Source organism: Helianthus annuus, chromosome 16, assembly GCF_002127325.2.
Source record: "Helianthus annuus cultivar XRQ/B chromosome 16, HanXRQr2.0-SUNRISE, whole genome shotgun sequence".
Lineage (NCBI taxonomy): Eukaryota > Viridiplantae > Streptophyta > Magnoliopsida > Asterales > Asteraceae > Helianthus > Helianthus annuus.
This window is the reverse complement of record NC_035448.2, coordinates 46,957,526-46,981,443: the sequence shown is the minus strand read 5'-3', so window position 1 is coordinate 46,981,443 and position 23,918 is coordinate 46,957,526. Positions and strand designations below refer to the sequence as shown.

Sequence of the window (23,918 nt, the reverse complement as noted above, 5' to 3'; positions counted from 1 at the left end):
CCCGTGTGAACGGGTGCTGAGTCCAAACTATAGTACTATGTTGCTAAGGCAGATAGATAGCACTCCACGTGTAAACATAATAAACAACATTCATTTAGTCAAGTAGCACATGCAAATGGTCAGCGTTCAAATAGCTTGTGTTTGATTGTGATTTGATAGGTAACGTATGTAACACCCAAAAGTGCTAAAAGCAAAAAGGGATCGAGTATACTCACAGTGATTGATTGTGGATTGAAGGGAGCGCTGAGAGTAGGATTAGCCTGAATAGTTTGATAGCATAACGATAAGTAACGCTGAAAATAAGACAAGTGTGAAATGGATCGAATGGGCTGGTCGATCTAACGGCAGGTTCGATCGAACGGGCTGTTCGGTCGGCTGGTATGTCCGGTTGGACAGTCCTGTTCGATCGGCCGGTAGGCTCGATCGGCTGGGCCATTCGAGTGGATTGTTTCTTCCTCTGGTGTGTTTGTGTTTGAGGATTTGAACTTTTGAAGTTTTCGTTGCAGCATTTGAGAACACTGAAGTGTTCCTACCTTTCAAGTCGATCGATCGAACGGTTCGTTTGATCGGCTAGCTCACTCGATCGGCTAGGAATTTCAGAATTAGTCCTCAACTGAATGTCACTCGATCGAACAGTCCGTTCGATCGGCTGGCATTCCCTACTACTAACGAGTTGTGAAAACGATTAAGTGTTGAAGCATAGTATCTCATGATCCGAACAGTAATGTTCACCAATCGAGTGACATATTCGATCGAACACTACTTCGTCAATACTATACCTCAAAAGTTTGGAAAAGTGAGACGCCGGGTGCTAGCCGATCGGCTGGCCCGGTCGATCGGCTGGTGTGTCCGATCGGCTGGGCTGTTCGATCAGCCTAGCCGTTCGGCCAGCAAGTCTGACCTGGTCGGCCTTTCGTCTAACACTTGGTCGTCTGGTTACTTGTTATTATATCGAGGTAGTTTGATAACGAGTTGAACTATGATACCTTCGTTCTTACCCGTCTCTCCGGCTCGGATAGGAATCACCCAAGTCCGGCCGGTGAACGGTTCGGAACGTTGGTTTAGAGTCTAACCCAAAATCGGTGAACCTTGTATATCGAATCCGAATCTTGAACCTTTTAACTTGTTAGAATGATTAGTTAGCCGGTTCAAGCTCCGTTTCTAGCGGTTTGAAGGCATTGAGTGTAAAAGAGTTGAAAGAAAGTTGGGATTCCTTCTTTCAATCCTTCACAACTTGTGGATGTTTAGATCTTTGATAGATCTTAGCTTGTTTATGTGGAAATCGGTTAGATCTAAGCTAATCATAGTTGAATGAGGCCAAAACATGATGTTCTTTAAGAACACCATGATGACATTACCCAAGAACACCTAGATCTTGGTGATTTCATGGTTAGAATCCAAGTATTGAAAGATAGAAAGGTGTAGAATCAAGTAATGATAAAAAAACGTACAAGAATTAGAGTGAAAACTTACCGGGATTGAGAGAAATCTGAGAAAATGTGAAGAATAGGAGCTGGCCGGTCAGAACTTTCCAAAAGTGGAAATGAAGACAAGGACAGCCCTATTTATAGGCTTCCAAAAGAGGAAAGTGGCAGCCGATCGGCCAGGAGCTCCGATCGAGTGGGCTGCTCGATAGGCTGGCAAGATGCTAGCCGATCGGCTGGCCTGTTCGATCCGGATGCTTCCTGTTCGATCCACGACACACTTTGAGTATTTTGCGACGATTTTCGACGTTTCGATTACGATGGACGATGATACGAATACGATAGGGTTCCTAGTCAAATTACTTTTAATCCCAACCACTATATCTAACATACAATCTTCTATAAGTCACGCTTCGATGTCGGTTTCGATTGAGTTCGATTGCCTTTTCGAGTTTTGATTCGATTTTCGATTGATTTGCTTGAATACCACACCAACATAAAGTAATCACGCACAAGTAACACATAAGGCACACACACACGTATAACAATACCACAATTCGCATAATTCGAGTCTCGAGTTCGATGATTGTTAGATCGGCTTGATTACTGATTAGTTAACTTTATCGCATTGTTACTTCCTATCATTCACAGTCATAGATCGGTTCGCGTTAAAACACATTCGATTACTTCGATTCTTGCTGATTACAACACTTACTTCACATAATACAACTAAAACATAAAATAGACTATCTACAGTCAAAGAAAGTCAAAGTTGACTTGGACTTTGACTTTGACTTTGACATTTGAAAACACGGGGTGTTACACCTGTGTCACCGCGACCATCAAACAAATACCAAGCCAATCAGAGACTCGGCTAATGCTTCTAGGCCCACATTCGGAGACAGACCAAGCACCTCTCTTACCCACTCACTATCTAATAATAATAAACCGGACTGGCTTATTATCTGAATGAATGAAATATTGTATTTCATACTTGGGATCTTGTATAAATATGTGTATCTTTTGCACATATCAATTCTTGTTCAATTTCAAACTCTACAACGCTTTCTGGAGAATTATACGCAAACTGGTGCATAAACGTACTCGGTTTAATGCGACAAATACTCCGGAACATCAACATATACTCAACATACCTTAAATAACCTTTACATGACTTAGAAATAAGTTTTGAAGGCTTTGGTATGGCAAAAACAAGTTAATTCGCTTACAAGGACTAAACTTGTCAAACTGCGAAAGTATGCCAATTTGAACTGTAACGAACATTCCGGAACATGTCCATAAGTTAAACATACCATAAATATCCTTTACATAGCTTAGAAATAGGCTTTGAGGGGTTTGTCACACCCCAACCGATGGCGGAAACATCGGGATGAGACGAACAAATCGCTCAAAAGCATCATAACACTATTTGTGACAATATAGATTAAATCAAATTTCATAAATGACTAAATTCAAATACATTGATTCAAATAAGGACAAATTGCAACAAACATGGTTTATTATTAAAATGGGTATCTAGTCCATCCTAACTTGATTCTTCAACATCTTGACTGTCAACCTGCAACATGTATTAAAATAGAGTTTCAATGCAAAAGCAAAGAGCGAGTATACAAGTTTGTTTACATAGCATAATAGAATAAAACTCATATCCAACACGAACATATTAAAATAGTTTCAACCATGCTAGTTTACGCAGTCCAAGTGATAGCCCAAGTTTCCAATGCGTTAAAGTGCCTTTCCCAAAGTTTAACGGGAGGTTGTATGTCTCATCCTAACAATACCCCAAAGACTAACGGGGAGGTGCATTACCCCTATAGCTCTAAAATTGGCGGATGTTACAGTCTCCCCTACTTTAGGAGATTTCGTCCTCGAAATCTAAGATTAACGTATTTTCAAAAAAATTTAGAACAATCCACATGCCATACTTAGTTAACAAGATTAACGTATCCCTGGCATGTGAATACACAGGTCAACCCATCGAGTATGTTAAGTTGTGGCTTCTTATGAAGTTAATGACAAGTTTATCACATAAAGTTTCACCCAAGTAACACGAATCCAGTATAACGTATTAGCATGCACGTGAAATAAATTCCAAAATTTTTGAAAAGGAACGTTCAATCATAAAATTTCATTGAGAACGAAGAAAAGTTGGTAACTACCTCTGAGGTAAGAGAATCACCTCTAGCTCGTTGGTGAAGTTAGAAAGTGAGTGGAGCTAATCATCAAGGTTTGGGAATCACCCCTATCTTGATGATAAGTTTCCATTTTTTCAAGTTTCATGTTTAAATGGATAGAGTAAGTTTCAAATAAGTTTCAAGTGTCATGTGCGTTTAATATAGAATACATGTTGCACCCAAAGTGTTAAAAGTAAAAATGGGTTCGAGTATACTCACAGAATTGCTAAGTCTTCCGATTATCCAAGTGTTAACGAGTGTACGAGTTTGGGAGGATGGAACACCGAGGTCACCCTAAAGGGGCAAACGATGGTGCATGAGTAAACGGAATTACGACGGAGGATTTGAAGTGAGATTTAAAGCATAACGAGTCGACGGATAAGTATATAACATATATATATATATATATATATATATATATATATATATATATATATATATATATATATATATATATATATATATATTTTTATATAGTTAAGCAATAATTCCAAATTATGCTTATCGAAAATGTTATAGAAGTATTGTTAAATTAGATATACATTTACATTTACTTTTTTTATAAAAATTATTTGAGTTCGATACGTTTAATGGTTCGACGATTAAAAAAAATATTAATTCATACAAAACAATAACATTTATATTTTCTTTATAAAAAATTTTAGAACTTCAATAGGTTTCGTTTTATAAGATTAGCGTGTTTAGCTTTACGGAATTTTACAAAAAAAAACGGACAGAGTTTCCTCTGTTTTTGGACGATCCCGACAACAAAAGTTGTCGATAAATTTGTCAAAATTCAATAAGTAATCAATGTTATATATTACAAGTTGTCGAAACAATGTATATGATAACATTTTGTTACATGTTACATAGAGTCGGTTCCGCGACTAAATAACATCAACACTAATCAACACTAATAATATAATGAACTTTAAGGCGTTTAAAATTTTACCGAACAACGACTCTGACCCGAACAAGTATGACCGTTGACCCGAGCCGTTGACTTCGGTTGACCCGACAGTAAAACCGAACCATTCAAACAGTAACTTGGTTCTTTCTTTCTTTAATATTCAAAACATACCCATATGCCTTAATACTAAAACTGAAATGAGGTTAATATTAATTTATTCAAACATAACCATATGCTCTAATTTTTATAACTGATATGAGGATTAACATCAATTTTTTTTTTTTTACATAAGGTTATATGCTTTAACATTGAGTCATCATTTTTTTTTATCACAGAAGACGTAAATGACTAATATATCAGTTTTGTTTTCAAACCTTCAAGGTTTTCTTAGTTAACTTCAAAATTGTAGTATTTTAACATGGATTTAAGCGAGGGAAAAAAAGAAGTGAACGAAATATACCGAACAAGACGAGATGATTCTTGAGACAGTCACCACCACCTTCACCGGCGCTGATGCCGTCTCGTTGACCGGCTGACTCGTACCGAAATTGAGACACGAGCTTAAATCAACCCCAAATTCAGAAACTTTGAACCGTGTCGCGACCGGAGTTCTGTGGGAAACCAACAAAACACCATCGCCACCGGTGTCGCCGTCGGAATGTCACCAGAACCACCGCCACGCCTCCACCGCTGCCGTCGCGTATGTCGGCGCTACCGCCGTCGTCTACCTCCTCGGTATCTCTCTCTCTCTCTCTCTCTCTCTCTCTCTCTCTCTCGTCTTCTGATCTTCGTCGCGGGAGTAATAGGGTGCAAGGGTGCTTCGTGAGAAAAGAAAGCGGGTTATCGCCGGCGTTCCGACCCACCACCGCCGCCGCTCAGTCTTCGTCTGCTGCCGTCGTCAACGAGGGGGGGGGGGATGGAGTGATGAGAGTGTGATGTCTTGAGGTTTGCAAAGTGATTTGGGACCTAAGAAAATTCTGAATGTAGAAGATGAAAGGGTTTTATGAGTTTGATATGCGGCTGATGTTATAACAGAAGTTAGGGTTAGATTTCTTTATTATACTTTCAATTATTTACACTAATAGACCCTCAATTTAAGAGTTAACTAAAAGGCTAACTTAACTTGGTTTATTTTGATTTCTTATAACTAACTAGATTATCTAAATAACTTTTAAGTTAATTAAATTAATTAATTTCTTACTATATTGAATTAATATTTTTGTTTTGGCAAATAAGTAATTAATTACACAAATAATAACCATATAAAAATCTTTTCAACGGTTATTTAATTCGCGAAAAGTCTACGTTGGTTCAAGTTTAGGATTCGAATTTCAAAACGGGTCGGATTTCGGGAATCCATTTTGACAGATGTTACAGTCTCCCCTACTTTAGGAGATTTCGTCCTCGAAATCTAAAAGGAAGACTTTTGAAAAGATGGCATCCAAAGATTCAACAGAGAGAGAATAGATGAGACTTGATCGCGAATGGGATTCGTATAGAAGACATGTAATAATAGAGAATAGTGGGAGTATGGGGGTGAACGGTTGACTCTAAGTGAATGCAAGCATAAGAATGGCATAAGTATTGGATAGGCAAAAATAACGTAATAAGAATGGAGTTTCGTCGTGGATAATCGGATATAATGCGTTTGTGAGTTGTTTAAAGTTTGTATTAGGTCAAAGGGTCTGCAAAACACTGAATTTCTCATGGCACGTTTTACGAAAGTTTGGTAACATAGCGAAAACACTTATATATAGGAAGTACCAACGGCGTATCCACCATGTTTTGACTACGTTACGTCCGTTTCGTATTCGGTGTCATGTTACATCCCGTGTCTTACCATACGCAGTAGTACACTCTATGGTTTCTCATACGCCCATCACTATAATCCCGTGTGCACCCGCGATTATATTGACCGTCGCATGATCCGCATAACTTGTACTAGTTACGTATGACTCAAGGTATACATAAATTTTGAAAACAAGGATGCGTGAGCATAGAAATGTAGCATATAAGCATGTTTACGTTCCAAATAGTATAAGTCCAACGTAAGCGAATCCTTCGGGTTTCGCCCGTGTACATGTGCGAATGTATAATTTTTTTTGAGTAAAAAGCATGAGCATAGTATAAGTTTAAATTTGAACGCGCACGTGAGCATAAACACAACACGCATGCCAGGAGTATGAGTAAAAGTATAAGCATAACTTGTATTAAAATGAGCATAAATGTGAGCACAACTTGGGCACAAACGAATGACGTGAGCATAGACACAATTCGTATAAATGAGAGTTCAAACAAAAGTACGAGTATAACAGAAATCTTATAAACGTGAGTATAAATGCGAGTACGAATATAACGTAAATCGTATAAACGGGAGTATAAATGCGAGTACGAGTATAACATAAATCGTATAAATGCGATTATAAATGCGAGTACGAGTATAACATAAATCGTATAAATGAGAGTATAAACACGAGTACGAGTATAACATAAATCGTATATATGAGAGTATAAATGCGAGTACGGGTATAACATAAATCGTATAAATGGGAGTATAAACACGAGTACGAGTGTGAAATACGAGTATAAGTATGAGTGTAAACACAAGATGCATGAGTATGGATGTAAATGTGAAAATTAAGTGTAAAGCATGAATGTTTAAGTATGAATAAAATACATGCGTATGAGTATAAGTGTAACAAAGTTGTAAAAGTGCAAATGAAAACATAACTCGTATAAATATGAATACTAATGTAGTATAGAACATGAATGTAAAGACAACGTAAATGTATAGTTGTGAGTGTGTGTATAAGTATAGATGTAGGAAATAATGATTTTATTCACAGTATAAATCGAAATGCACGAGTTTATGCGCGTAAAAGATTAAAAGTTTTGAGTATGAAAGAAAAGGGAGTATAAATCATCCATTGACTATGTAAATTTTACTTTGTAGACGGATGGGAATGCTACTATGGTTTTAGAAGAATTTATATAGTCAAAATTATTGGTTCCTACGAAGTTTCCTTACCCACGTGTTTTGAATTTAATTGACGTATCGAGTGAGATTTGAAAAGTTCTAGGGTTTAATAAGTTTGTATCGTTTTAAATAACTTTGTATATAAACAATTTTGAAGTTTATAGATTCTTGAGAAAAAGTTGATCCCTAGAAAAGAAATTTGGTGCATGAACTTAGTGATTATTGAAAGCGTCTTTTAATAAAATGTTTTATTGATTTTGAAAGAAGTTCTAGTAAATGTTTGAATAAAGTTTTTAATGTTTTATAGACGTGTGCAAAAGTTGGTTGATTCCCGATTGAAAATAAGAATCCCTAGTTTAATGTTGTGAGGTGAGCGTGTTTTAATAATCATGTTGAATGCGAAATTTCGTGGGCCATGGATTATTATTATTATTATTATTATTATTATTATTATTATTATTATTATTATTATTTTTTAGACTGACTAAGTTGATGAGTAGCATTTCGCGAAATTTCGAATGTTGAAGAACAAGCGTCTATGAAAAATTTAAGAATTTCGTGTATGTGAGCTATAGGAAAATAGATGGTAAGGTAAGAAATTCCTTTATATAAGTAATGCATTTTGAAATAATTAGAGGTTTGTAATGATAAACGATTTGGATATAAACATGATCGTATTTACATAAAATAATCTATTAAAAGAAAGCATTGGTAACGATCACCTAGGTAAGGGAATCACCCCTAATGCGTTGGTGAGGTCGTTGTAAAATGAGAAAGGAAGCGGAGTTAATCGTCAAGGTGAGGAAATCACTCCTATCTTGATGATATCTCTTCACTCGTTGTTACAAAAGGGTAAGTAAAATTACGTGAAATCATGCATGCTAATAATGTATGATCGTATGAAAAGTAAGAGTATGATGTTGCGCAAAGATGAATTCTCGAAAAATTGTTCAAAAGTGACAAAAGATCGAAAATAATAAAGCGTAAGTTAGAATAAAACTTGGATGGTTCCAAATGGAACATCGACTAACCAAAGTGATTGAAAGATCTTTTGGAATTAAGAAGCATGCTTTGGCCTAATAGGTGGAATACTCTCGCCGATATCTCGGTTAACGGCATTCACCCTTCCAGTTACTACATGTTCCCAATCCATCGAAAATTCGAGACTTGGCGGAATTTTTGAAAATCAAGGAGTGGGACTAGTCGACGAGGTGCGGGTTTCACCCCTAGCTTGACGACTTCGTACCCTAAGTGTGGTTGGTACTCGTTGGGTCAAAATTTAATTTCGACACGTTAACGAGGGTCCACTAGAAATTGAATTTGAAATTTGAAATTTGAAATTTTCCATTAAGATGTGGATTTCACTCCTAACTTAATGGTGTAATTTCGTGCAAAAATAGAATCACGTGGGATGAGAGTCGTTTACCAAATTGTGGGTTTCACGCCTATTTTGGTAAACTCGTCTCGTTCGTATAACATGAGTGTTTTCGAGTTTAAGAAAAATCGAGTAAAATGCTTTAGTAAAGGGGAGTATGTTAAAGGAATACGAAAACAAGTGTAAACACATAAGAATGCACATCAAGAACGGTACATAAAGAATAGGACAATAAAACAAGTACCAACACATAGAGAAATATGCTAAGAATACACATAAAGAATCGAACAACGGAACAAGTATTAACACATAATAAAACAAGTATAGCATGTGATGTGTTAACACATAAGTGACATATATGTTTGAAAGATGAAAAGAGAATAAATAAAGGCAAATAAGATAGCATGCAAGTAGTTTCAAGCAAAACATACGAATAAAGCTCTAAAACTATAGACTAGGTTAAAGCATTCCTACTTTTCCTAATTCCCTATAGTTATGGCTCTGATACCAATCTGTCACACCCCAACCGATGGCGGAAACATCGGGATGAGACGAACAAATCGCTCAAAAGCATCATAACACTATTTGTGACAATATAGATTAAATCAAATTTCATAAATGACTAAATTCAAATACATTGATTCAAATACGGACAAATTGCAACAAACATGGTTTATTATTAAAATGGGTATCTAGTCCATCCTAACTTGATTCTTCAACATCTTGACTGTCAACCTGCAACATGTATTAAAATAGAGTTTCAATGCAAAAGCAAAGAGCGAGTATACAAGTTTGTTTACATAGCATAATAGAATAAAACTCATATCCAACACGAACATATTAAAATAGTTTCAACCATGCTAGTTTACGCAGTCCAAGTGATAGCCCAAGTTTCCAATGCGTTAAAGTGCCTTTCCCAAAGTTTAACGGGAGGTTGTATGTCTCATCCTAACAATACCCCAAAGACTAACGGGGAGGTGCATTACCCCTATAGCTCTAAAATTGGCGGATGTTACAGGGTTTGGTATGCTAAAACAAACTTTTGGATCATTCAGGGACTAAAAGTGTCAAAAGTGCACAAGTTTGCACTTTCGCGCATAACTTACGTTCTGAATACATCCAGACATCTAAAAATTTATGTAAGCATCCTTATATTATGCCTTAGTGTTTGGCATGAGAAAAATCCATTCGTCACGCATTTTGGATCGTTTTTCGCGCTTATGCGCATTCCGTCGTAATTAACCGAACATCGCATTCGTACGGCCAAATGAACCAACATCCGACATATTTTTGAGCATGTTTCATGTCCACAATGTTTAGGCATCATTTTAGGGCCTTAAAGTTGGCTTTATGGGCCTTAGAAGTGTCGGAAATGGCTTAAACATGCAACAGGGACCAAAACTGCCATTTCTGAAAGTATGTGCAGATCAGACAGGCCCAGGCGGCCCGCCTGAGTTTGTGCATATCCTGATGCGGGCCGCATGGCCCCTTCAGTAACAGAAAAGTTGTTTACTTGCTAAGATTGGCCTTTCAAACACTCCAAAGGGCAATGCCCTTTCACCATCTCAGGAGCTAAGGGTCACATTAAGCCACCACAACATCTTGACAAGTGTAAGGCTTGGATCGTGGCACGATATTCAAGAAACGATCCTAACGGCTTTACTTTTCCTATAAATACCCCCCCTTTTGGTGAAAACCCACAAAAATCTGATCAAAAGCTCTAAGTTGGAACCTTTGTTTCATACCTGAGCCATTTTGATCTAGATTAGCATTCGGGGACCCTTCGTAAGTGTTCTTTCGTTCTTTTATTCGTTTTTCGAGTCCGAAAGTCAATGTTTTGTTGACTTTCTGCGTTGGCCAGCTTATGGTCAACACGAAGTTCGTTGGAACTTCATAACGTGAGCGTGATCACGATGGTTATAGTCCATGGCGACTATACCTACTGATTACCACGTTAACAAGGCTCAGTGACGAGTCGTAGTTTTGGCCAAAATGCGCATTCTTGCGTATTTTGTAACCAAACTACTCGTGAGAATTAAAGCCGTTTGTTTTGATGCCAAACTTGTTTTCTAAACTTAGTTAAGCATGTTCTAACATGCTTAGCTCGTCACTTTTAGTATAGTACTTATATAGGGTCGTAAGGTAAGCGATCTAAACCATCGCTTATACTTTAGAACCCGACCCAGTTGGTCGATCATTAGGATCCGACCAAACACATTAGGTGACCATAGCTATAACCTTCCGAGGTTATACCTTGTGGTCACGATGTTAGGCGTTCCAAACGCGTTCTACGCGAACGACGCGTTAAGGTAGCATAAGCTACCTAAACGGGTCGTAATGGATCGTAAGCACTTAGGTTAGCTTTCATTTTAGTATGTAGGCTTTGTTAAACCATATTTCACGAGTCTCCATACTCGTTTGGTTTACGAACCCGCATACTATCCGATCCTTCCAATTTTGGTCCGGTATATTAATATAGCTACCTATTAGGTGCCGTTTGATATTCCATGATCTCTAGCATTATCTGGTTATTATACAAGGAATTCAAAGCAATCTCAGGTGAGTACATTGAACCCCTCTTTTACTGTTTTCCAAACTGTTTTGGTGTGAAACGCATGTGCCTACTTGTTACTTTCATGCTTTCCATATTTTCACATCATATACCTGCTATGTTCGTTAGTACATTATTGATATTCGCTAATTTACACATATTTTAGTCCCCCGTTTTACCCCTATTTTATGCGTTTTCGGCCGTAAAACCGTCATTCGGATACTTAATTATCTACATCTTTGTTTACAGGCCTAAAACAGCATACCAGACAAGATGATAGCAAAAACGAGGACTTTCCGGACAAAATGACGAAGCTGCGAAGATTCTGTGAAGAAAACTGACCTGGGCGTTTGGAACGGTCATGCGACCTCATGCACGACCGTGCATATCCGGTAATCCTGAATGACCCGGCAGTGAACGAGGCGTGCAACTCCGCGTGCAAGGCATTGAAGGCCAACCCGAAAAGGCACGGTCGTGCCGTATGCGGAACGATCGTGCGGATCCGACGTTCAAACAGGACCTCGGAACTGAACGACCAAAAGACAAGGCGTGCAACTGGATTTCGGTGAGGAACGACCGTGCCAACTGAAGAACGCCCGTGCGTGTCCGAAGACCAGTCAACGATCTGTGACGTCATGCAGTATGGTGGACCACCACCAATAATTGCTTAAAGTGAACGGTCGTGCCATAAAGTGCACGACCGTGCGACAGCGAAAAAGCATAAAAACAGAACAGAACCATTCTGTTGGTAACTCTGGAATTTTGGAGAGCTCTGCAGGCGATTTTCAGGCTCCGGAAGCATCAGCTTTAGCCCGGATTCAAGCCACATTGCCCGATTTTGCTCGTTTACTATCCGGATTCTTAATCTTGTGCTTGTTTATGGTTTGGATTTCTAACCTTTCCAGAATTTTGTTAATCTTTCAAGCATTTAGATTAATATTTATGTATTATTGTAGCCTTTGGGCAAAAACACAACAATCCCTTGCTTGATTATAGCTATTAGTATGTTAATCTATGTTTGTAATGAAATTTGGAAGTGTTTTCTATGATTATCTTTGATGATTAGTTTGCAACCTTGTTATTGATATTGATTTCTTGATTATAAGTAATTGTGTTGGATGATTGGTGCTTGGTTAGGTAAGATAGTTGCAAAATGAAGCTTATTTAATCATGTATTAGTAAACTTTTAATTTGGTTAACTAGTTTAACTTGGTTAAAATGTGGGCACCATGATACTCTAACGGGTTAGTGGTTGAATAAAATGTAATTATTGTTAATCAAGAAAGCTTGCCCTCACGGAAGGACTCTAACGGGTTAGATGGTGTTGTTATGAATTCTTGCCATGATTTGTTAGCTTAGTTAGTAGTTTCGGCCAAAATTGCTATCTTGGTGAATTTATGCGCAAGATTTGTAAAATGAACTCGGTTGTGATTTAATCTAGTTTATGCTTGTCTCGGTGGTTGCATTGTGTTTATCGGTGTTGCTTTCCTTGATTAAGTGAGGTTAGAAAACTCCTAACGGATGACTAACTTATTTTTAGGAGATTTTTGTAGACATTAATCAATTGCACGTTAAAGAACAATTTTAGGTGGTTAAAGTGTGTTTATTGTTTTAACTTTCCGAATGATTGTCATGTTAGGATTCCCGAAAGGGATACTAATTGTCTTAAATTAGAAAATTGACCGAATGCTTCTAGTGCCAAAACCGACTTAGTTGACATGCTTTGGTTGTGTATTAAGCAAGGCTATTTATATATAATTTACTATGTTTTATAAGTATTTATTTATGCTTACTTTAGTTTAATTAAAACCAATACCACTTATGTTTTTACCGGTAATTTAGTGACAAAGGTCTAGTATTATTTCTCCGCCCATTTCCGTGGATCGATACTTGGTTCTTACCGATACTTTACTACATGTATGACGGGGTACACTTGCCCTTTCGTGTGTGTTTTGATGTAAAAGTAATAATCACTTTTATAAATTTAAAACCAATTCATGTGTAATTTCATTGTAAAAATATGTACAGTCGCGCACGTACCAAGATTTTGGCGCCGCTGCCGGGGAATGGCGAGTTTTAGGAACGGCCCGAGTCATTATGTTATCGGTGTATATACTTGTTAATATTTGTGAATATTTTCTTGATTATTTATTTGTTTGTTTATTTGTTATATATTTCTTGATTTTAATTCAATATATTCATTTTCGTGATTCTTTTGTACACTTGTAAATTTTTATTCTATTTATTTGTTCAAATCTGGATTTATTTATTCATTTATTCTTTGAGTTTTCGGCTCTTAAAAATCATTTTCATACTAGCCGATTCGATTATTTTTGTTGCTTTAATTTTTATAAAAATTTCGTCCCATTTTCGGATTTTTATAAATTTTACAGCCCATATTTATACATATTCTGCTTCTATTCAGCAAAAAAAAAAAGAAAAAAAAAGAAACAGCCTTATTATAATAATATAATATTCTTGTCGAGCAATTTTTCGTGTCCTCAACCCCTGCTCCTGACGCTGCTGAGCCTTCAGACGAACCCGAGCGTGATCTGAGGAGACGTCTTCATTAGAGATCCCGTGCGGTTGCGCTGCAACTCGCAGCAGCTGTGGACTAGCAGGTGGTATCCGGTGAGACAGAGGGCCCAGCCGACGAAGGACACATCATCATGGCTAACGACAAGAAGCGTGTTTACGAAAAAGCTTCATTCACGTTGGACAGGCCCATGCACGGTTAAAGAGGTATTTCCGTATGGGACTGTTGCAATAGAGAACGCAGACGGCGTTATTTTCAAAGTAAATGGGCATCGCTTGAAGTTGTACGTTGCCGGGCCGACAGAGTCGGTGATGGAGGTCATTGAACTCCAAACCCCGCACACATCATAAGTGTGGGGAGGAGAGAGTCTACGCTGCTGACTCGTGGATCAAAAATGCAGCAAGAGCGTATTTTGTGCTTTAGGGGTAGTATCGTCATTTAGGATTTATTTTTCTAGTTTTAGCTTGGAGTCTTGCTATCGACTCGTCGACAAAAATTTAGCATGAGTCTACGCTACTGATTCGCCGACAAAAATGTAGCAAGAGTGTCTTTGGCGCTATAGGGGCAAAATTGTCCGTTTTTATGTTTTTTATAGCTTTAGCGTAATTTAGGTTAGTTAGGTAGTTTCCGTTAGTTTGTACAGTTTCTATTCATGCCGAGCGAAGGTTCTATGTTGCAATATTGTTAGAACAGTAGGCGTATTGAAAAAATGGCGAAAAACGGCCAAAACAGTTGCTGGAAATGGATTCTGCAGAAAAATTCTGATCTGCAGCTGATGCACGACCGTGCCAGGATTCGCACGACCGTGCATTTCCGAGATGCTGGCACGGTGGATCGCACCCTCGGTGCATCACCGAGAAAAATGAATTCGTCGGATTCGCACGACCGTGCCACAAGGCGAACGACCGTGCGTCCGTCTGAGGGCATTTTTGTCATTTTGCACATTATATATACCCTCATCTGCTGCAAAATCCCTCATTCGCGAACCCTAGCAACTGCAGCCGTTCCAGAGCGGTTTTTACACCAAATCGCACGGTTTTTCGCACGATCTCGCACCCAACTTCACACAGTACGTCTCTAGTGTTAGATTTCTTGTTTTCTTACTTTCTAGGTTAGATTTCTTCCGATTCTTCAAGGAAATTTTTAGGGTTCTCTTCATAAACAAATCGAAACCCTAACCCTTGTTGAATCGAAGTATCGTGAACACCCGGTTGACTTTCAGACTCCTGTTGACCCAATACTTGTTAAACTTTGGCAAAAATCAGGTTGTTCTAAGTACAGGGGTCGAAATCTGCAGACACTGTGTCGCACGGACGTTCCTTAGATGGAACGATCGTGCAATTCCGGCTTGTTCATGATATCTGCTGTTGTTCGGTGTTGCACCGTGGTGCCATAGATCGCACGCCGTGCAGTTCCGACAATCTCTGGGCTTGGTCTGTTAGTTCTCGGAGACGCACGACCGTGCGTCTCGAAGAACGACCGTGCCATTTGCCCAGTTCAGTTGGACAGAAGCTTCATAATTTGCTGCTCGGCTGTTTTCAATTCAATTTTCTCCTGTTTCTGTCTTTCTAACAATGTTCCCCATTACAGATGAATCATCCCTTCCTACAGTTCGATCCCAACGACGAGCGTGAAGCTTTATGCATTCCAAAAAGAGACGCATTATGGGCCCGGAGGGGGCAGTTCGGAGTCCCTAGATGGCTGGATTGGGAAGTAATGCAAGAACTCAATCAGTGTGACCGTTTAGAAAACATGATGAGTCGTCCACTTACAAATCTGGTCGGTTGCAACCGACCCGTTTACAGGGAGCTGACCATAGAGTTCTTTGCATCATATGCCTACGAAAAGCCGGCTGTTGCTCGACGACCCAAATTCCACCACAAGGAGCGGGTAGCTTTCAGATTATGTGGTCGATGGCATAGGTGGTCGGTTGGTCGTTTGGGTAGGAGGCTCGGGATTTACACTAGAGAAGACATGGATGATCCCGATGTCTTCACAGAGCAGTTCACCTTCCCTTCTGATGCAGCACGGGATGCGTTTTGGGCTGCAAATGCCGTTGGGGACCCATACAACCCGAGGATGTCAAAGGCCTCACGACTTAGAGACCCTCTGGTGCGAGTGATGCACCATGTGTTTAGCCACACTATATGCGGTCGCATGGACAGTCTTGGTAACTGTCCAACACCAGATTTGATTTTTCTATACGCATTGGTGGAGAAGGCACCCATCAACTTAGCGGCGCGAATGGCTGAATACTTTGTGAAGTGCTCAGGGAGGACTTCTAACAGTCAGATACATGGCGGTCAGTATGTGACCGAAATTGCGTACAACGAACACCTTATGACTGAGGAGGTACTTCAGGGTCTCACTCTGATAACCGAGGGGGTTCATGTTGACATCAGGTCACTGAAGGCGATGGGGGTAATTGTTAAGACTGATCACGGGGATAGGTTGAGGGGGCTCAACAACGAGGTCTGGGACCCGTTGCCCCCACTCCCAGAAGAGGAAGAGGAAGAGGATGTAGAGATGCAGGAGCAGCACGGACCACACACACCACCGCACCACATACCACCACATGAGCCGCAGCACCAGCAGTACTACCAGCATCAGGATTGGCCTGAGTTTTATCAGCAGTTCCAGCAGATGCGTGTTACGCAGGAACAGCATGGTACGTACATCGACCAGATTAGGACCAGCCAGGACCAGAAACGGGCTAGTCAGGATCAGCTCAGGGCCACGCAGGATCAGCTGAGGCATAGCCAGGAGAGCTTATACCAGGGGGTGAGTGCCGGATTTTCGTACCTATTCGGGGAGATGCACCATGCATATCCCGACTACTTTCAGCACCCTCCACAGTTCCCACCGTGGAACCCACCTGGTTATGGTGGTGCGGGCCCATCCTTCACGAGAGACGATGACGGTGATGACGAGTAGGAGTTGGTGGTGATGTTAGTTGGTGGTTTTTATTATTATTTTAGTACTTGTCATTTCGGGTGTTCTTTTTGCTTAGTATGTCGAACACCCTCGGATTGTATTGTATTTTCAAAACACTTTACTTTATGTTGTGTCTTTGTTTGGATTGGTAGTATTTATGTACATTATGGTTTATTTGTGTTTATTCTGTTACTGTTCTGTTTTGCTGTGCCATATGACATACTTGCAGATTTTGGCTATCAAGTCTTTGACCGGAGCATATGACAGACGCAGCTTTGGAAGTCTCAATTCATCAGATATCATCTTGAGGGGAGTACTATTATCCTTTTTCTCTATATTTCGGGTTTCGCATTGGGGACAATGCGAAGTTCAAGTGTGGGGAGGGGGTTAACTTTGTTAACTTTGTTTGTCCTCATATATATATATATATATATATATATATATATATATATAAAATCAGAAAATCAGAAAAAAATCATTCAAAAATACCTGTATTTTGTATATATTTTAGTAAATAAACCGGTTGGTTGTGTTTTAGAAAGCTTCGGACTTGATAAAAACTCGACAAGCAAAATATTTTTGAAAAAGGAAACCGGAAAGCGTGACAAACAAAGAAAGACTTACATGATAGTTTTCACACTTTTACCCATTCCATCCGTTACGTGAGCATATTTGAGCCTATTGTTATATATTTGTTCATTTCGGATATAGGAGTGAGCCGGATGTTATGTGTAATATAGAACTTGTCACTAGTATGCTTGTTAAAACCATGAACTTGTGGATTTGTGTAAAAGTGATAGAGGCACTTAGATTACCCCTTTGTTGTAAACCTTGTTCTTTGTGTTGTGCTCCCCGTTCACCTTATATTACCCTTTAGGATTAACCATGTCGAGCCTTCCCGTTTACCTTTGTTTACCCATATTATCGCCCACTTAGCCAAATTTAGCCTTTGTATGTTTTATACCCTTTTTAGTGTTGAAACTCGGACAAAATAATCGTTTAACTAGCGTTTGTTTCAGTTTATTGTATAGTTAAAAAAAATAAAAAAAAATAAAACACCCTAAAATAGGGTGAAGTTGATAAAATCGACCGATTTTGAACACTTAAATGTTAAAATTTCGTTGATAAGCTCGATTGCGCAATAGTCGCCTTTTTAAGGCATTTGTATGTATAGTTGTATACGTTGTTGCTAGTTAAACGCTACTACCGAGTTTTAACCATTTTCGCCACTTTATATGTCTACTACCATACCCTTCGCCCAAGCCTAACGTTACAACCCGTAAAGACCTCTTGATTTACACTTATTTGCATGTTAGTTGGTGGAGACGAGATCTTATGACAAGCTTATGATATTGCATGTTTCATTGACGAGGCATTGAGTGTTTGCACATACACATTATATGTATGTTTCATAAATAAAACCGAGTGTGTGTGAACATTGTGAGTCGCGTGAAGATTAACATGTTGAGTCGATTAAATGTGAAGTCACGGCTTTTTGGTTGTCGCTTTATAATTGCATATGCTTGTTGGGTTTGAGTCTTTTGATGTTGTCTTTCGACAAACCGGCTAACCGTTTATAGTAGTTTTCAATAAAATAGTGTGTAAATTATCGTTCTTGTTTGCTTCCGTCTTTTATTGCTTTTTAGTTCAGCTTGCTTGAGGACAAGCAAGGTTCAAGTGTGGGGAGATTTGATATTCGCTAATTTACACATATTTTAGTCCCCTGTTTTACCCCTATTTTATGCGTTTTCGGCCGTAAAACCGTCATTCGGATACTTAATTATCTACATCTTTGTTTACAGGCCTAAAACAGCATACCAGACAAGATGATAGCAAAAACGAGGACTTTTCGGACAAAACGACGAAGCTGCGAAGATTCTATGAAGAAAACTGACCTGGGCGTTTGGAACAGTCATGCGACCTCATGCACGACCGTGCATATCCGGTAATCCTGAATGACCCGGCAGTGAACGAGGCGTGCAACTCCGCGTGCAAGGCATTGAAGGCCAACCCGAAAAGGCACGGTCGTGCCGTATGCGGAAAGATCGTGCGGATCCGACGTTCAAACAGGACCTCGGAACTGAACGACCAAAAGACAAGGCGTGCAACTGGATTTCGGTGAGGAACGACCGTGCCAACTGAAGAACGCCCGTGCGAGTCCGAAGACCAGTCAACGATCTGTGACGTCATGTAGTATGGTGGACCACCACCAATAATTGCTTAAAGTGAACGGTCGTACCATAAAGTGCACGACCGTGCGACAGCGAAAAAGCATAAAAACAGAACAGAACCATTCTGTTGGTAACTCTGGAATTTTGGAGAGCTCTGCAGGCGATTTTCAGGCTCCGGAAGCATCAGCTTTAGCCCGGATTCAAGCCACATTGCCCGGTTTTGCTCGTTTACTATCCGGATTCTTAATCTTGTGCTTGTTTATGGTTTGGATTTCTAACCTTTCCAGAATTTTGTTAATCTTTCAAGCATTTAGATTAATATTTATGTATTATTGTAGCCTTTGGGCAAAAACACAACAATCCCTTGCTTGATTATAGCTATTAGTATGTTAATCTATGTTTGTAATGAAATTTGGAAGTGTTTTCTATGATTATCTTTGATGATTAGTTTGCAACCTTGTTATTGATATTGATTTCTTGATTATAAGTAATTGTGTTGGATGATTGGTGCTTGGTTAGGTAAGATAGTTGCAAAATGAAGCTTATTTAATCATGTATTAGTAAACTTTTAATTTGGTTAACTAGTTTAACTTGGTTAAAATGTGGGCACCATGATACTCTAACGGGTTAATGGTTTAATAAAATGTAATTATTGTTAATCAAAAAAGCTTGCCCTCACGGAAGGACTCTAACGGGTTAGATGGTGTTGTTATGAATTCTTGCCATGATTTGTTAGCTTAGTTAGTAGTTTCGGCCAAAATTGCTATCTTGATGAATTTATGCGCAAGATTTGTAAAATGAACTCGGTTGTGATTTAATCTAGTTTATGCTTGTCTCGGTGGTTGCATTGTGTTTATCGGTGTTGCTTTCCTTGATTAAGTGAGGTTAGAAAACTCCTAACGGATGACTAACTTAGTTTTAGGAGATTTTTGTAGACATTAATCAATTGCACGTTAAAGGACAATTTTAGGTGGTTAAAGTGTGTTTATCGTTTTAACTTTCCGAATGATTGTCATGTTAGGATTCCCGAAAGGGATACTAATTGTCTTAAATTAGAAAATTGACCGAATGCTTCTAGTGCCAAAACCGACTTAGTTGACATGCTTTGGTTGTGTATTAAGCAAGGCTATTTATATATAATTTACTATGTTTTATAAGTATTTATTTATGCTTACTTTAGTTTAATTAAAACCAATACCACTTATGTTTTTACCGGTAATTTAGTGACAAAGGTCTAGTATTATTTCTCCGCCCATTTCCGTGGATCGATACTTGGTTCTTACCGATACTTTACTACCTGTATGACGGGGTACACTTGCCCTTTCGTGTGTGTTTTGATGTAAAAGTAATAATCAATTTTATAAATTTAAAACCAATTCGTGTGTAATTTCATTGTAAAAATATGTACAGTCGCGCACGTACCATAAATATCCTTTACATAGCTTAGAAATAGGCTTTGAGGGGTTTGGTATGCTAAAACAAACTTTTGGATCATTCAGGGACTAAAAGTGTCAAAAAGTGCACAAGTTTGCACTTTCGCGCATTACTTACGTTCTGAATACATCCGGACATCCAAAAATTTATGTAAGCATCCTTATATTATGCCTTAGTGTTTGGCATGAGAAAAATCCATTCGTCACGCATTTTGGATCGTTTTTCGCGCTTATGCGTATTCCGTCGTAATTAACCGAACATCGCATTCGTACGGCCAAACGAACCAACATCCGACATATTTTTGAGCATGTTTCATGTCCACAATGTTTAGGCATCATTTTAGGGCCTTAAAGTTGGCTTTATGGGCCTTAGAAGTGTCGGAAATGGCTTAAACATGCAACAGGGACCAAAACTGCCATTCTGAAAGTATGTGCAGATCAGACAGGCCCAGGCGGCCCACCTGAGTTTGTGCATATCCTGATGCAGGCCGCATGGCCCCTTTAGTAACAGAAAAGTTGTTTTCTTGCTAATATTGGCCTTTCAAACACTCCAAAGGGCAATGCCCTTTCACCATCTCAGGAGCTAAGGGTCACATTAAGCCACCACAACATCTTGACAAGTGTAAGGCTTGGATCGTGGCACGATATTCAAGAAACGATCCTAACGGCTTTACTTTTCCTACAAATACCCCCCCTTTTGGTGAAAACCCACAAATATCTGATCAAAAGCTCTAAGTTGGAACCTTTGTTTCATACCTGAGCCATTTTGATCTAGATTAGCATTCGGGGACCCTTCGTAAGTGTTCTTTCGTTCTTTTATTCGCTTTTCGAGTCCGAAAGTCAATGTTTTGTTGACTTTCTGCGTTGGCCAGCTTATGGTCAACACGAAGTTCGTTGGAACTTCATAACGTGAGCGTGATCACGATGGTTATAGTCCATGGCGACTATACCTACTGATTACCACGTTAACAAGGCTCTGTGACGAGTTGTAGTTTCGGCCAAAATGCGCATTCTTGCGTATTTTGTAACCAAACTACTCGTGAGCATTAAAGTCGTTTGTTTTGATGCCAAACCTGTTTTCTAAACTTAGTTAAGCATGTTCTAACATGCTTAGCTCGTCACTTTTAGTATAGTACTTATATAGGGTCGTAAGGTAAGCGATCTAAACCATCGCTTATACTTTAGAACCCGACCCAGTTGGTCGATCATTACGATACGACCAAACACATTAGGTGACCATAGCTATAACCTTCCGAGGTTATACCTTGTGGTCACGATGTTAGGCGTTCCAAACGCGTTCTACGCGAACGACGCGTTAAGGTAGCATAAGCTACCTAAACGGGTCGTAATGGATCGTAAGCACTTAGGTTAGCTTTCATTTTAGTATGTAGGCTTTGTTAAACCATATTTCACGAGTCTCCATACTCGTTTGGTTTACGAACCCGCATACTATCCGATCCTTCCAATTTTGGTCCGGTATATTAATATAGCTACCTATTAGGTGCCGTTTGATATTCCGTGATCTCTAGCATTATCTGGTTATTATACAAGGAATTCAAAGCAATCTCAGGTGAGTACATTGAACCCCTCTTTTACTGTTTTCCAAACTGTTTTGGTGTGAAACGCATGTGCCTACTTGTTACTTTCATGCTTTCCATATTTTCACATCATATACCTGTTATGTTCGTTAGTACATTATAGTACATGATTTCATTACATTTCATGCTATGTATGCCCATTGTGTGCGTACTTAGTACATTGTTTTACATTGCATTTCTGTTGCATATGCTCATCCAGCGTATGAACACATTATACTACATTTTGAACCGTTGTAACCATTTGACTATGTGAACCGTCTTAACCCTTCGATTATATGAACCGTTTGTAACCATTAAACCGTGTAAACCAGTTGTACCCGTTGACATGATTTACATTTGACAATAGACATTTGACTATACATAAACATTTCCACGATTGTTAAACATTTCATCTTGATGGTTTGGTTTGAGTAAGTGATTAAGTAACGAGACGTGTGTAATATGATACAAGCATGGTGGATACGCCGCTGGTACTTCCTATATATAAGTGTTTGTATGGTATTACATATCGTAGCGTTATTTGAATCATTTCAATTTGAGACTTATGACATTTTATACAAATAACACACTTTTCACGAGACATTGATTTACAAACGACTTATCTTGTACAAACTCATTTTACATGGTTATCCGTTTAACCATACAGTGTTCTCTTATTTATACATATCATCTGATCTTATTGTTTTTCAAATGATTTACAAGACAAAGCAAATTACAAGGTTCATGACTAAACATTTTCTCAAACATAAGTCATGAATTCCGTTTTCACAAAACCAATGTATCTCACAGGCATTTTTATGCTGACGTACCTATTTTCACATGTGTTTTCAGGAGATGATGCATAGGACTTATCAAGACATACTTAGGCGGACCTGTGCCTTAGTGACTTAAAACGAGACAAGAACTAGTTAATTTATGTTATGTACTCTTTGGTTCCTGTTTAAACAATGTATACTTTCATATTTGATTAATAAAACGAAACTTCATTTGCCATGGATTTGAAACAATTGATTCTGTCCCAACACTCCCCGGCGTTTCCGCCGCGGTTGCATGTTATACGCGGCCGGGGTGTGACAGAAAAGTTGGTATCAGAGCCAATGGTTATAGGGAATTAGGTTATTAGTAATGCTTTGACCTAGTCTATAACCTTCCTAGGACCCTAACACGAGTTTACTTGCGTTTATTCATAAAACAATACCGTCACCTATCCTTAGGCGACGACCACAACAAGAACATAAATTTCAAAACCGCTTTGAAAACTAATCATCCGTTCTAGGATGATTGATTACTAGGTTTTGAACCCTCTGTTATAAGGTTTTGAACCCCTTTGAACTTTCAAAACTCTCGTCAAGGTTTTGGGTCCTAAATAGTGTGAACACGTGCGAACTGGAAGAGTGAATGCATGTACTCTGGGTTTTCTGTCTAAGGCTAGAGTGTTCGTACAAATCCATATAATCGGACCAGTCACTCTTACCTGGGAACTCTTGGGGTGAGTGTCCACTTATAGGCGAGCATGTCTTCGCGATACACTATTAGGATCTATTTGCTTTGATTCAGCCTTGGTGTTGTTTGTTTGCTTCGTGGTTCAAACAAATGACCATCAACCATGACTATGGTCAGTAATTGTAACATCCTATTCTTATCCAATGCCATTTCATTTGCTTTCTTTCTTGTTTCTCTTTTAGAATGCCTCCTCGACGCGAAAACCAGATAGCGACTGCCGAACTGGCAGAGATCATTGCACAGCAAATGGCTGCTCAATTCCCAAACCTCTTTGCTCAATGGAACCAAGCCAACAACAATAATAATGCCCC

At 38.9% G+C, this 23,918-nt stretch overlaps 1 long non-coding RNA gene across 1 annotated transcript; it reads right to left on the bottom strand.

Moving 5' to 3' along the window:
- Positions 1 to 2,864: 2,864 nt before the first annotated feature.
- On the bottom strand, positions 2,865 to 5,553 carry LOC110917023. Its single transcript, XR_002580243.2, has 3 exons — positions 4,990 to 5,553; positions 3,839 to 3,913; positions 2,865 to 3,003 (listed from the first exon to the last, which is right to left on the bottom strand). It is a non-coding gene; the product is annotated as an uncharacterized LOC110917023 (long non-coding RNA).
- Between the last annotated feature and the right edge of the window lie 18,365 nt (positions 5,554 to 23,918).